This window comes from Notechis scutatus, chromosome 1, assembly GCF_049901735.1.
Source record: "Notechis scutatus isolate UNSWTSFEM ecotype Mainland chromosome 1, rNotScu1.2, whole genome shotgun sequence".
Lineage (NCBI taxonomy): Eukaryota > Metazoa > Chordata > Lepidosauria > Squamata > Elapidae > Notechis > Notechis scutatus.
Genome location: NC_142009.1, coordinates 222,668,207 through 222,684,295, shown reverse-complemented (window position 1 = coordinate 222,684,295; position 16,089 = coordinate 222,668,207). Strand labels below are relative to the sequence as shown.

The window sequence follows — 16,089 nt, the reverse complement described above, 5'->3', positions numbered from 1 at the left end:
AGACTCAAGGCCCATCCCACCCATGAAAGGACCTAATGGTAAAGACTACAACTACGACACTATTAAGGCCAACCTCTTTGACACATTCTTTGGCTCAGTATTTGTAAACAGCAATGGATCATGCCCAGTATTTCCTAGTCGAACCACAGACAACTACAATGATCTAATACATATTGATTTTACAGAAGACAATGTTGAAAAGGCATTGCACAATCTAAAACCATCTCTATCTATTGGACCGGACAAAATATATGCATACTTCTTAAAAAAGCTATCCACTGCCATAGCCGAACCTCTAAGCATAATCTTTGAAAAATCTTTCAGGACCAGCTCCTTGCCAAAACTATGGTCACAAGCCACGGTCATCCCCATCTTCAAAAAGGGAGACCCCAGCCTAGTTGAAAATTACAGACCAATCTCTTGATGCTGCATCACCTGTAAAGTCATGGAATCAAATATTAACCAATCCATCATCCTCCACTTAGAAACAAACAACCTACTCTCTAATAAACAATTTGGTTTCAGGAAAAAACTATTATGTAATCTGCAACTCTTACACTGCAAAAACATATGGACTACACAACTTGATCAGGGCAAAGTAATAGACACAATCTACATAGACTTCTGTAAAGCCTTTGATTCAGTGGTACACGACAAACTACTCCTAAAACTAAAATCTTACAGTATCTCTGGACACCTGCATAACTTGGATAGAAGCATTCCTGTGAAACAGACAACAAATGGTCAAAATTGGGAGCGTCCTATCAAATTCTGTACCAGTCAATAGTGGTGTCCCCCAAGGCAGTGTTCTAGGACCAACTCTTTTCATACTCTACATAAATGACCTCTGTGATCATATCAAGAGCAACTGTGTTCTCTTCACTGATGATGTAAAGCTATTCAACACCACAGACAATACTGCTACCCTTCAAAAAGACCTTGACTTCGTATCAGAATGGACAAACAAATGGCAACTTCAAATATCAACAAATAAATGTTCTGTCCTACATATTGGCAAAAAAAAATCAGAAAATAAAATACAGACTGAATAGTCAAGACCTTGTTGATGATCCAAACTCTGTCAAGGATCTTGGAGTATTCATCTCTAATTATCTAAGTGCTAGAGCCCACTGTAACTACATGGCCAAAAAGGTGTTAAGAGTTGTTAACCTAAACTTATGGAGCTTTTTCTCTGGTAATATTACACTAATAACTAGATTGTACAAAACATTTGCTAGACCAATACTCCAATACAGCTTCTGGAACCCACATTACATATCTGATATTAACACAGTTGAGAAAGTCCAGAAATATTTCACAAGGAGAGTTCTCCACTCCTCTACTCGTTGCAGAATACCTTATGCCACCAGACTCAAAATTCTAGACCTAGAAAACTAGAACTTCTCTGCCTTCGGTCCGATCTAAGTATAGTATATAAAATCATACATTGCAATGTCTTACCTGTCAATGAATACTTCAGCTTCAACCATAACAAGACAAGAGCAAACAATAGATACAAACTCCAGGTTAACCGCACCAAACTTGATTGCAGGAAATATGACTTCAGCAACAGAGTGGTCAATGTCTGGAATACTCTACCTGACTCTGTGGTTTCTTCCTCAAACCCCAAAAACTTTAACCTTAGACTGTCTACTATTGACCTCACCCCTTTCCCAAGAGGTCTGTAGGGGGCGTGCATAAGCGCACCAAAGCGCCTAACATCCCTGTCCTATTGTTTCTTTTATTTTTTTTATTTTTCTTATATGTATCCATATATCCATAACTATGTTTTTACTTATGCCTATTATCTTGTAAGTAATTGACAAAAATAAATGAATAAAATAAATAAACAAAAATAAATAAACAAATAATGGCTCACTAGCAGAAGCACTTCAAGTCCTTTGCTTCTTTTCACCAGATAAAATTAGAGCACTTGGGACATTTTACATGTGTTGTTTGCACTATGCCCCCATGGTGATGATCCTTCACTGAATCATAAATAAAGCGTCATATTAGGTCTTTCATGCCAGGAGCTATCCACTTCCCTGTATATAATGTATATGAAGATTTGATTCATGTACACAATTCATGTAGACATAGCTCTTTGGGAATTTGATATCCTATTTCAGAGCCTACAAACATTATAGTCAGCTAAGTTGGTACATGAGGTAAAACAACAGATATGACATTCACGTGCAAAAATATCCATTCACATTCCAATTGAAATATTAATACTTAAACCCAATTATAAAAAATGCATGGACCAAAATATTCTGAATATACCATTTTCCAATGTTCAAAATGAATTTGGCAGCGCGGGGGGGTGGAATACCATTTTAATGACCATCAGCCAAATTTGTAATCGGTTCACATGCAATCAAAGCAACTATGCAGCACACTCTGCAAGCTTGCTACCGTGGTTATTTCATCTTGTACTTTACCATGTTCTTGGTTGCATAAGGCTTTGGAAGACATGGCCTGAAAAATACATTTGAAGTACTTCAGATAACTCTATCATATAAATTGTTTGATATGGGGTTTAGTTTAACAATAAAAAGCTGTATTTCTGGATTATACCAAGTGGAAAGTCTACACTTGTCTTCTTAGTTACAACACACACAGGTTAACCAAAGAAGTTGTATGCAGGACCATCTTATCCAAAAGCTACCACATAGATGTCTCTGAAGGCTCTCTAAGGCAGAATGAGATGGAATAGCAACTCCCAGTTATCTTTCCCCAGAATCTGTAATTTCTGCCACTAGGAAGGCAGAAGTTCCAACCAGCTTTCAGGGTTTACAATTGAAACATCTCCAACTTAACGTATACAGGCAGTTCTCAACTTATTCATTTAGCAACCATTTGAAGTTACAGTGACACTGAAAAAAGTGGATTACAACCAATCCGTGCACTTATGACTGGGTGAGGAAGGAAGGAAGGAAGGAAGGAAGGGATACCTAAAGTTAAGAGTTATCACATGTTCCAAGGCAAACATGTAAAGTCCTTGCAACTCTGTAGACTTTCTGCTCTTTCCAAATTAGTTTCTCTAATGACAGGGGAAAACAACTTCAAGAATACCATGATTCTGTTGTGGTCCACCAGCAGCCTACAAAGACAGCAGCAGAGTCGGACAGTGGGGAGGAACATGGGCCAGTCCAGAAGGACTCAGACGAGGGTCCTGCTTCTTATACAGAGATGGGGCCAGGGCCATCTGGGAGTTATGTGCTGACTATAGAGCCTCGAGAATCTGACAGCAGCGAGGCAGAGAAACAAGGGTAGCCTGTTCCCAGCATGTGCATGCGCAGAGCTGCCAGAAGGCAAGAACAGTTAAGACAAAAGGGTCAGCTCGGGAGTAAGGCTGGGAGGTGATTGGCCCTCCCATAAGACATAAAGGAGGAGCAAAAGGACATTTTACAGGAAGTAACTTTGTTCATACTGGTCAGTTTGAAATCTGAAGCTCTGTGTTAAATTTGTGCTCTGTTTTGACCTTGTATAACTAATTGAAAATTTAGTCGTTGGCATCATTTCAAGGAAGATAAAGGTGCGTGCTTATCAGACTTATCCTGAAGAATTTTGGAAGACTTCCATGGGACTATTTACAAACTGAGACTCATTATGGGCTGTGAATGAATAAAATTCACAGCCGTTGAAATAAAGAAAAAAGGTTTTGGGGACTAACGTGTGTTTGTTAGTGTCTCAATAAGTCTTGGTCAGAACAGATTCTCTACTCGGATTGTAACTTTTGGGGTTTGAAGGTTTCCTATTTTTTAAAAATTGCATTAATCTTTTCACAAACATCTTAGGTGAGACATGTAAAATACTCAGCTCACTTGTCTCCATTGTTTGACTAGCCCTATAATGTGTGGGTGTGGGTATATGTGTGCATGTGTATCTTTCTGTGTAACAGCCAAAAGCCTAGAGAAGAGTGGGTTATCTGAAGCCACTTAATTAACACATGACTAAATGATGCATTGGACACATAGCCAGGTGATTTGTTTGCATCATAGCTATGCACCCTGGACATGTCCTTGCTTCATTATTTCACATTTGTGTGGAGCATGGACTTGCCTAAAGCTAAGTTAATCATTGAGTCGATTGTTTATATAAAACACAAATGTTCATGTTGTAGAGCATTAGTTCTCAAGCTTTGTTTCACAGACTACTAGTGTTCCACAGCATTGTAGACCTTAGCTCTTTGGACTGTTACAGGAAGCTCTTGCCAACAATGTAGCCCGCCTCACTTTACAAGATGTATATCAGCTTCTCCAATTCCTGTTTTCCCAATGTGTAAAATTGCAACTTCCCCAGTCCAATACATATGGAAGATAACAGGTTAGAGAAGAGTATCTCATGCCCAACATAGTGAAATAAATCTTCTTTAAAAGAATTATTTTCTGGACATTGAAATGATTGAATTCTGGTCTCCATTTAACGTTAGCATTTCCCAGACAGGACAACATTTCCACTGCATTGCAACAGCCTGAGATTCTGGACTCTGCTATGTGTTTGGGAAATAATGTAGACGTAGACAGAAGGCTATCAAAGCCATGCCGGATTGGATTCACCTCTCAAGCTGCCAAGCAGCTGCCAACCCTGCTGTGGTCTGGGGATACAGCCAGGTCCTGAGGGTGGGGTGGCACTGCTGGGGAGAGAAGTCATAAAGAGTAGAATGGGATTCTGGAGATGTTTTTCCTCTATGGAATGTTATAGAGGTCTCCCAGTGCTGGGTTCCCTGCAGCCACATCAACCTGGTTGCTTAGTTAATAAGGTTATAAGACAATGAGAATGCAATACAAGCAGCACTAACATTTAGCAGCTGGTGTACCAAAATACAGACTATAGCTATTAGTACAGTTGATGTTTAAAAAAATAACTTGCAGTGACGCAGGGTGACAAAATGATTCTGGGAATCTGTAATGGGATATGAAGCTTTTCAGTAATGGATATTTAGTATGAGCCAGTCAAAATAACCGAAACATTTATCTTTAATGGACCTATCCAGTCCTTGGCATGTGATATGGAGGAAAGATCTGCTTCAGATTTTGTGCAGCTCCCAAGTGGAAGGCAGACTTGGAGGGCAGAAGGTCTGAAGCTTAAGACAGTTGTTCTCATGATTTTCTCCCTGTTGTTACTAATTTGCATGTAAATCCCACACTGGTTAGGTAGTTCCCTTTGGTTTCCAATTCTTTATTATCATTTTTCCCCTATAACATTCATTCCTAAATGTCTTTGAATACATTGTCATTCAAAAGATTTTTTGTGGATCTCAATTTAAGTTGTGGGGTAGTAATATACAGTAACACCAGTAGGCATTATGGTCCATGGAACCCAGGAGGTGGGACTCTCCTGGTTTGGACTAGTTCAGGCCAGTGGTGGGATTCAAATTCTTTTACTATTGGTTTTGTGGGCGTGGCTTGGTGGGCGTGGCAGGGGAAGGATACTGCAAAATCTCCAGTCAGAGGTGGTATTTGCTGGTTCTCCGAACTACTCAAAATTTCCGCTACCGGTTCTCCAGAACTGGTCAGAACCTGCTGAATACCACCTCTAGTCTGGGTGAACCCCTAGCTGTGATGATCAGCTGGCTCTGAACTGGTTCGATCCGATGAACTGCCTGCCCTGCACTGTACTCACCTATATCTGCTCAGCTGATTCACGCGGCAGGGCAGATTGCCGCGCCTCAGCTGCGTTACTTCCCCAAAGTAACATTGAAGGTAAGTAATTGTGACAGCTGTGCACGCGTGAACCGTGAGATTAGAGAACCGGTTGTTACACTAGGAGAATCCTGCCCCTGATGGAACCCCTACAGTTAATGAGATCCTACAACCGTGGGATTCCGCAATTATATAAAGGAGAAAATAAAATAAGCACATATGAAAAATGGTGAGCATCTCACGAGATTTCAAATGGCAACACAACAGTCTTGTAAGTTTTCAACAAAGATGTTAAAATCTCACAAAAGTATGTATAGAGAGAAAAATGTGGCATAATGTTCTACTTGCAGAACTTCAGTGAATCATGGCTGTGGGGACAAATGGGAAAAAAATGAATATGGTGACATCATTCTGCCAGTGTTGGGACTTATGTGTTTGGGCCAGATGTCAGGAAGCAAGAATATCATCAAGGCATTTACATTATGACATGCATCACAATGAATGTATTATAATTGTAATGTCATGATAGCTTGCTGCAGACATCAATGAACTTGTGCCCTGGTAGACTAACAGTTTCAGCTGTTTGCAGAACAGATTGTAAGATATCTGGACATTACAGCCTACCTAGGCCAGGAGTCTATTTCCCATCAGACATTTGTAGGAAGCCCACAAAGAGGCAGTAACAGAATCATGCTTCCTAGAAATGGTCCAACAGTTTGTCCCATTCCAAAATGCTAATAAATTTTTTTTGGCCAATATTGAGAAATCAGCCTAGAGCAGGGATGAAAAATGGAATAATTACAGAAGGGCAGGGAAACATATATCACAGATATCGATAGCATAGAAGGTAGTGTCTTCAGTGGCAGAAAATGAGGAGTCCAGTAGCACCTTTTCATGAAAGTTTATGTCTGTTAATAAAATTTGTTACTTGACAAGGAAGCTACCAATTTCCAGGTATGGATAGCTTAATTCTGCCTCCTATGCACCATTCCAAATTATCCCAAGTCACTTCTCTCATTCCCTACTGGATATCATATGTAGGAGAGGTAGGAGCCTTCCCCTTTCCCTGGCATCTAAATTCCTGCCATATTAACAACATTCAATACTTGCTATCAGCAGTGCCCTCCAAGAATCCTGAAGCACACAGTGGCAAACAAATTGGGTTTGCTTACTAAATAAATATCCTATCGCAGGGACCTCATTTGTGTAAAATATCCATGCATAATCAAGATGATTGTAGTAAACCAACCAAGCTATAAGTTGTACCCATTTCCAAACACATTCAATGCTTTCCAATTTCAGGATTGATTAACATCACTGGCCCAATAGTGATTTTTAGCCACTCTCTTTAATGCATATGTGCATCTTTCCATTCAAATTCTATTAGACATTTAGGTGAAATCTTGAGTAGTGTATATGTTTTCTTTGTGTCCTTCCAGCCCTCAGGCATTTAATAAGTTTTCAACTGTGTGGACCATGAGCAAGTGACACATGGAAACTCATGCACAAAACTTGGGCGTGCAAAGTATTTGGACCCTGTGGGACTCCTCACTCTGATAGATTGCAAGGCCTCTGACTTGCAAACTTCAGTGGTTTTATAGAACAGGTGTAAAACATAAGAAGTGTGCAAATTAGGCCAGCAGTGTATTTTCCATCAAATGTTTGTAGGAAGCCCACAAACAGGCAACAGCACTCTCGCGCTTCCTAGAAATATGCATTTGAAGATTTCCCCTTAGACATCAGAGATAGAAAATAACCACCACTATGGATAGCCACACCCTTCATGAATTTGTCTGGTCTTGTTAAAAGTCATCCAATTGCTTCCTGTCTTTTGTAATGGACAATTCCAGAGTATAACCAAGGAAACTATGAAGAAATCCTTTTTATGTTTTAAAAGTTCTACCAACCTTCACTGGATGAAACAGAATAGAAGAAAAGAAAAGAAACCTTTCTGCATTGTATTTTTACACTAAGCATAATTTTACTGGACTCAGTGGTGAAGTTTTCGATGTTTAATTTATCTATATGCCATTTTGGGGGGAAATTGATTTGCTTACTAGATTGATTGATTATACACCCAATAATAATGGGAACAGCCAACATTTTAGCAGTATTAAAACTAGAGTTACATTTGGTGATTTTTGTGTGTGTGTGTCTCTTTAAAAAATGATTCATCATTTATTTTTATTTTGTGAAAAGAGTAAATGGGTTAGTATGTTGGAAAAAAATCGATCAGAAACAGGAAATATACTTCATTATTTCTTTGAGGTTATTTCTATATGTATGTTAGATAAATGGGTAATGTTTTTATTGCAGCAATTACCTTAGTGGCCAAAATTGTGGAACCCCCCCTGGGAAAAGTGTATCTCCGAGGTCCAATGGCCAACACCAACACCCCTCCTGGAATAGCACCACAAAACTATACACCAATATACATTTGGTGAATTTATTATCATCTCTTATATCAAAAGAAACCCTTTCTCTCTTTCTTTTCCCCTCCTTCACACTTATAGCCACATGGATAGCTTTTTTCTGAAGATATAGCAGCCAGCTGGGTTTTTCAGATGATTCTATTTTTCTTTGTTGGTTGGTTTGTTTTTACTTCTATTTTTAACAATAATTCAACTTGCCCCAAGCAGAATACCACATTAACTTCAGGTTAATGACTTTGTCTATTCTTTATTGTCAGCTGTTGGCTAACTAAGGTTTATTTCCTTATTTTGTCTACTTGTTGTCTCTTGCTTACTCAACCCAAGCTTCAACTTTGTTTTTTTTTAACCTTCCTCCTTCCCAGTTAATAATTTATCTGCATTGTTTATTCCTTATTTTTATAAATTTCTATATATCTCCAGAAATATATTATTCCAGGACCAGAAAAGTTTCAGGGAACACAGCCTTTCTGCATCAGTTGGACTACGTAATTAGACAGTAGTGAAGATTTCAAATATAATGTATAATAACTATTCTTCACAGTTTGAAATCCTGGGGGAACATTAAAAATTGTTATGCACTAGTACTCCTACCATCATTCATAATCCCTATTTATTTTTTCTGTTATGCAACCAAAGTTATACAAAGCTGTATGCATTTCTAAAGGCAGTGTACCAAGAGTATTTTTACTCCATAAAACAATGTGAAATTTGCCTGTGATAGTTTTCCCTTCTCCTGATTCTGAAAGTCAAGGAACGCACAAGAAACATTATGAGCTGATCCACGTGCAGCTTCCAGGTAACCAGAAAAAGAGTGCAAAATGCATAAAATAATCCCTGCCATGCCCTCTGAAATGCCACCAATCTTGCACGAACAAAAATCCTCTCTCTTATATATCTCTCTCACACACACACACACACCAAATCTACCTTTCAGACTCACCAGTTCTGGAATTCAATAGTTTCTTCTTCTAAGGAAATCACACAATATGACTGAGGACATTTCACTATAAGCAAATGCATGGCCACTTAATTGGTTGGGGAAGAGGTCTCAAGCTATAAATAGATTCAAATTGTTCTTCCCCCTTGCCCACAAATTCCTCTGCCCAATCCAAATCCCTGGCTTTCTACTCTTCATCTCTTCTTTGAGGATTCTAGCATCTCTGCATTTTATGCATTTTTTCCCATAGCAGAAATAAAGCATTGTCTTAATCTCAGGAAATCTTCTCCCTTCCCAATCCCTCAACGTATTTATGTGCATTTGTCTGGTGGCTCAGAAGGAAAAAAAAAAATGCTGAGAAGTGGTGATGATGGTAAGCTATGTGAGGCAATGTTGATGGTTAGAAAAAAGTAAAATAAACAAAAGCATTAAGGCTCTCCAGACTGCTTGCCACTATTCCTCTATTGCATTTAAAAGCCCCTGTAAATTGTAAAGATAATGTGATGGGAAATGGCAATTTGGGCACAAATATACATAATAGAATACAGAATAACAGAATTGTAAGGAGGTCTTCTAGTCCAATTCCCTGCTCTAGCAGAAGACCCTATGCCATTCTGGACAATCTTTGGTCCAATCTTTTCTTTAAAATCTCCAGTGATGGAGCACTCATAACTTCTAGACGAGGCAAGCTATTAAACAAGGTAATTGTTCTCATTGTCAGGAAATGTCTCCTCAGAGCTAAGTTGGATCTCTCCTTGATAAGCTTCCATCCATTACTTCTTGTCCTACCCACAGGTGCTTTGGAGAATAGGTTGTCCCCTTCTTCCTTGTGACAGCCTCTCAAATAGGGGATGACTGCTGGTCACCCTACTCCTTCTCTTCATTAGACTAGGCATACCAAAGTCCTGGAACTATTCTTCACATGTTTTAACCTCCAGCCCCGTAATCATCTTTGTTGCTCTTCTCTTCATCCTTTCTAGAGTCTCAGCATCTTTTTTTTCTGTACTTTTTCCTAATCCCTTTAACCCAGATTATATGTTGCTAGGGCAGCTGGAAGAGTGTTGGAAAACAAAAATTCAAGGTTCAACCTCCAGAAACTGGATGCTGAAACTCTGTGGTAAAATGGGGAGAGGCAAGAGAGAAATGGCTGACTTGAGAAATGGCAAGGCTAGAGGTGGAAGATTAGAGTGAGGTAAGAATGAATCACTGAAAAAGGGGACCATTCAACAGGTCTGTGGAGCCTGTCAATTACTGAGACACCAAACAAAAAGAATACTTTGAGCAGGGATGATTTTCTGAGGTATTAGAAAAGAGGCTCAAGGTTCAAAAGGAATTTGATTGACAAATATTGGGCCCCATTCAACAAACTTGCCAGCAGTTCAATGGCAAGAAATGTAGAGGTTTTTTTTAAAAAAACAACAACCCAGAAACTTGAGTACCAGATAGGTGGTATCTGGCTCAGCAGTACTACATGTGAGAAGGTTCTGGGTGTTCTGCTAGACCACAGATCAAGCATAAGCTAGCAGGATGCTCAGCTGCCAAAAGAATTAATGAAATTGTGAGCTGTCAACAGTGGAATAGCATGGGAACTGATAGTTCCTCTCTGTGCTCTGCTGGTTTGACCACATCTGGAATACTATGTCTAGTTCTGGACACAGAAAAAAAAGGGGGGGTGGGGGGGGGAAAAAAGAGGGGGAGGGAAAAGGAGGGGGGGTTTTAACACCAAAAAAGAACTGTTAAAGGAAGTGGAGACATTTAGCATAAATAAGAGAAAACTAAGGAAAGACATGATAGCATTCTTCTAACCCTTAAAGGCTGTCACAGAGAAGAAGAGATGGATTTATTCATCATAGCTCCTAAGAGTAGGACATGAACAAATCAATGGAAGTTTTCCAAAAGAAAATCCAAATTCAAAATAAGGAGGAATTTTCTAACTTAAGGGTTGTTAACCAGTGGAACAGCCTCTCTCTCAAAGTTGTGGGCACTTCATTACTGAGCAAAGGTTGAACAGCTGTTTGGGAACTTCTGAAGATTCCTGTCCTGGGTGGGGAGATTGGACTAGAAGATCTCCAATGGCCCTTCCATGATTCCATTATCCTTTTTTTTTCCAGATTGAATCAAAGATTATTCAACCAAAGAAACTTGCTGCAGACTTCACTATATGATGAAACTGATACTTACACAGTGAAAGATCAGAAACAACTTCTTTTCTAATAGATTTCATGAGAATGATGTTAAAATCCAAAAGAAAAAAACCTTAGTGCAGCTATAATTTCAAGACTGTGACAGTGTTTTCTTTCATACAACACCTAGAAATTTAGAGTATGCTGTTTATGATTTAAAGAGGAAAACAAACTTTTTCCTCTCAACTTCCCTTCCTTTATGCCACTTAATATGCATATTTGTAAAAGCAATAAATGCCATGGCATGAGCTATGCAGGCTACTAAGTCCATTAATCTGCTCAGTGGATAAATCCAAATTAAATCACTCCCAAAAGATGACCATCCAGCTTCTGTTGAACGTGTCTAGCAATAGGAAGCATATCACTGCTCTACAATGGGTAACCAGTTCCAATATCAAATTGCTTTGCTGTAAGAAAGTTTTTACTAATATTCAACTGGAATTTGCCTTCTTGTAATTTAAACCCAATCTACTGTATGGTCTATATTTAGGGATGATAATGAACAGATTCATATGATTTTTGAAGAGAGCTCTCCAGTTATTTTTCCCCAAGGTATCCTATTCTCTCAATCTCTCCTGAAGGACACACCAGAAAATCACTTTCTCTACAGCACAAGGAGTCTCATTCTATTAGAATAACACAGCAAGCCTGGATAATGTTGAATTCAGATCCTCAGTCAGCCACGGAGCTTGCTGGATTTCCACAGATGCAGAACCATCTCCCAGTCTGATCTACCTTCCAAAGTTGCTGTGATGATAAACTGGGAAGGCACCAGCTCCTCAGGGAATGTCAGAAATCAATCGTGAATAATACTGAATAGGCCTGAAGATATAGATGGCAAGAGAAGGGTTGGAAATTCCTGCATAAGCTCCTTCAAAATTCCTTTTCCTAATATGCTAAACTGTATACTTGCTGGCTCATTCCAACACTGGTATTTCTTTCCTCTCCAAGTTTTTATTTGAGAGCCATCAAAAAGTTCCCAGACATTTAATAGATGTGCATTCACATAAGCAGATCCTATTTCCCTCCAAATATAGCCTCCAAAAAAGTAAGCAAAACTTTATCCTGCATTCTCATGATTTATTTGACCTTTACCAGTTTGCTTTTTTGTGGTTCACCAAATCCTTCTCTGGCACCCCCTGTGAGAACAGTCAAGTGGCTTCAAGACATCATGAAGTCAGATAGCTGAAGGAAATGAGAAAGCAGGTAACAGCAGCAAAAACGTCTCCCACCCTTCCTAGGAATTTGACAGGAGGAGAGTTTAGTCATTCTTCAGTCTCTGAGTTCACAACTTCTCTACCATGGCAGGAAAAAAAGGGAGGGGGGACTAACCTCTCAGTTCTCATCCTATTGAAAATCCCCACCACTTCTGTCAATTCTTATCAAACATCTATAAACTTCTTCATTGCAATCATTTTATAGGTACTGTACTCTGACTTCAGATTGGTTGATACTTTGCTTCACTGGCTTTATGAAATGTGTTTCTGCTTTTTTTTTCCCCCCAGCAAAATGAGAAAAGTATTGTTTTTTCTTTTTTAAAAAAAGTGAATGTGAGTAATAATCATATAAATGCACCAGCAGAAATGCATGAAGACACACACTTGGCCCGAGTTTCTAAGAATCAGAAGGAAGCTTTATGGAACCTGTGAAGATGGGTAATTCTCCCTCTTGGGAATATTTCAGGCTCACTGGGGAGCAAGGTCAAACAAATGCACAACGCTTTATTTTTTTTCTTTCCAAAGCTTTCAAATCTTGAACTTCAAGTGAGTGGAATCAGCATGGAATACAACTGCCTAATGAAGTATGTAGTAAAAACAGACATTAAAATGGAAAACTTACCTCTTACAATGTTTGCTTTGCAATCTTTCATCATTTTGGTTCCAGAGAGAAAGTTTGTCACGTCTTAGCAGTTTCTTGACAGCTACATAAATTCATCTGTACAATTTGTTATTGCCACGTACTGTTCGCACTAATGGAAAATCATATTGAGTTATAATCAGACCTTTACATGGTTATTCTACTTGATCTTCGTTCTTTGGGAGATATGAATTCAATGACATGGATTCTTCAGCATCTCTGGACCCACTGACCATAAGGGAATATCAGGGTGTGCATAGAACATTAATTATATATTCTGTAACCCTGTTTTGTCTGTTACTCTGTCTGCCTCCTTTTTTACAAGATTGCTACTTTGAAATCACTTACATTTGCCTTTCTTCACAGGCAACCTTGCATAACATGCTGTGATTCTCTTTCTAGTAGGATGTGGTCAGTTAGGTGTCAAGCTTTGTTTTTCTCTGTAATGGATTTCCTGTGAACAAATCCCCTTTCTATTATTTATTTATTTATAACATTTTATAGGCCGCCCATCTTACCTCAAGGTAACTCTGGGTGGCTTACAATAATTTAAAAATAAAAACTATGTAAACTAAGAGCATAAACAAGTTAGTATAAAATCCAGAAATTCATGGCCCAGTTAAAAGATGGGAGAGGGAAGCAGGATGGGGGAGAGGTGGGATACGTTGTTAATGGATCAATCACTTCCACTGTGATACTCCCCCCATTAGAGCCCCAAGCTAACTGGCAGAACCAGGATTTTAGTCTCTTCCAGAAAAATTAGGAGGGTCAGGGCTGATCTCACACTGAAGGGCAAGATGTTCCACAGGGCAGGAGCAAAGGCAGAGAAGTCCCTTCTGGATCCCACCAGCTGGAATAATTGGGCTGATGAGGCTGGCAACATGCCTCTTTTACCAGCACAGGTGGGTCAGCCCAATCCCAATGGAATTAGACAATCCCTCAAGTAAACTGAACCTATGCCATGAAGGGCTTTAAAAATGATGACCATCACCTTGAAATGTACCCGGAAGCAGCCCAGCAACCCATGCAGCTCGTGGACCAGTGGTGTTACATGAGCCATTCTTGAGACCGCAGGAACTGCCTGTGCTGCTGTGCTTTGCAACAGCTGTAGCATCTGAATGTTCTTCAAGGGTAGCCCCATGTAGTAGTTCAGTCGTGAGATGACTTGGGCCTGAATGACTGAACACAGAGACTCCCAATCCAGGAATGGCCACAATTGGCACACAACCCAAAACTGCACAAAGGCTTTCCTAGCCACTAGACCCACCTGCTCTTTGAGTTCAGGGAACCTCCCCCCCCCCCGGGAACCCCCAAATTGTTAACTGGATCCATATGAGGTAGTGCAACTCCATCCAGAATTAAAGATAACAAAGTCTCAAATCTCGGTGGCCCATCTACCCAAAGCCATTCGGTCTCGTCAGGGTTCAGTCAAAGCCTGCTGTTCTTATCCAGCCCCTCCCCTTTCCCAACCTCCAGGTACTGCAAAAGGGCAGCCACAGCATCACTTGGATCACCAGGGATGGAGATGTAAAGCTGACTATCATCAGCATACTGCTGATACCTCAACCCATGGTGACAGATGATCTCACCCAGGGGCCTCACCTTGAATTTAAAAAGGAGTGAGGTGTGGAGAGAATACTGAACCCTATAGCATGGCACAAGATAGTAGCCAAGCTGAACCTCTTACTCCCTATTAACACCAGTTGGAATTAGTCTTGGAGAAAGGAGGTGAACCAGCCTGAGACTAAGCCACCAGCCACAGCCCTCATAGCCAGCCCAAAAGGATACCATGGTCCTGCATACATTGTTGAAGGCCACTAAGAAGTCAAGAAGAGTGAGGATGGATACACTATCCCCATCACTCTCTTGCCAAAGATCATCAACATGTATGACCAATGCCATTTCTGTCCCATAACCAGGCCTGAATCCTAATTGGAAGATTTTATTGTTATAAAATCTGCTTCACTAATCCTTGCTCTCATTAAATTCTCGCTCTCAGAAACATTAACACAGAGAGAGAGAACATGTCAATGACCTATATAATTATGGGCTACAATAGCTGTAGTATGTGTGCAATGAATTTTGTTGTGGAATAGAGAAATTGTGAGTCTACTGAGCAGCTCAAGGAAACAATAGAAATGAAAGCAGACAAGTTTCAAAAATGGAATCAGGGAATATTCACTCATGGAGCAGCAGGAAGGACCAGAATTCTCCCTCTGATCATTTAGTGTTCCTAAAGTTTCAGGGAATTGCCTTCATGCTGGATAGGAGAAACCCATAGAAGAAAAGAGCCAGGGACATTGCAAATGGTAGAAGAGCTGAGGTGATTTGCTTGGTGGTGACTCTGCTATTGTGTATTTTAAAGAATGTAAATCTGAGCCAAAGGCTTTTGAAAAAAACCTCTCAGACTTCTATGAGAAAATATCCAGGCTTTAAGATGGGTATTTTCAAAAGCTATTCAATAACCATCTGGAAGAGAAGGGGAGAAAGTCTAAATCTTCATGTAACTCATATAAAGAATATTGCAGGTTTATTTGAACAGCTAATATTTGCTATTCGTTTTTATTTTGAATTAATTGCTTAGACGTTAACAAACTGTGATACATGCAGCAGAAAATGGAAGAGGAAGGAAAGGTGTAATCTGCATGGCCCAGAAGAGCAAGATGTAGACAAAAATGTGTTTGCTGGTGAGGGGAGGTGGGGGGGGAGAGAAATGCAAAAGATTATGGTAATTTGCAAACTGATTGTCCCAAGAAAAGGAGAGAGAAAACCTGCTACAATGCATTCCAAAAGTAGTGAGTCATATCAGCCAGTATAAAAATAGGCCAGAAAGAAGATAGATAAGAGTAATGAATTGCACTTGGGTCTTCAATGGCATCTGTTTTAATTCTACAGCAACCTCTAATTGTATTAAGGAGAAAGAAAGTTCTGTTGACCCAAATTAACATAAATTTATCATTTACTTGACAAATGGACAAAATGTCTTCAGCTGAGAGAAGTTCTGTAAGATTCCACTGCACATTAGACAAAAG

The 16,089-nt window shown here is 39.6% G+C and overlaps 1 long non-coding RNA gene across 5 annotated transcripts in view; it reads right to left on the bottom strand.

Annotated features, from left to right (window-relative positions):
• Positions 1–16,089, bottom strand: part of LOC148133198 (uncharacterized) — a 187,918-nt gene that overhangs the window by 162,871 nt on the left and 8,958 nt on the right. For all 5 annotated transcript variants that reach the window (XR_015746578.1, XR_015746575.1, XR_015746574.1 and 2 more), the window contains exon 2: positions 13,040–13,169. This is a non-coding gene — a long non-coding RNA (uncharacterized LOC148133198). The remainder of the gene's footprint in view (positions 1–13,039; positions 13,170–16,089) is intronic.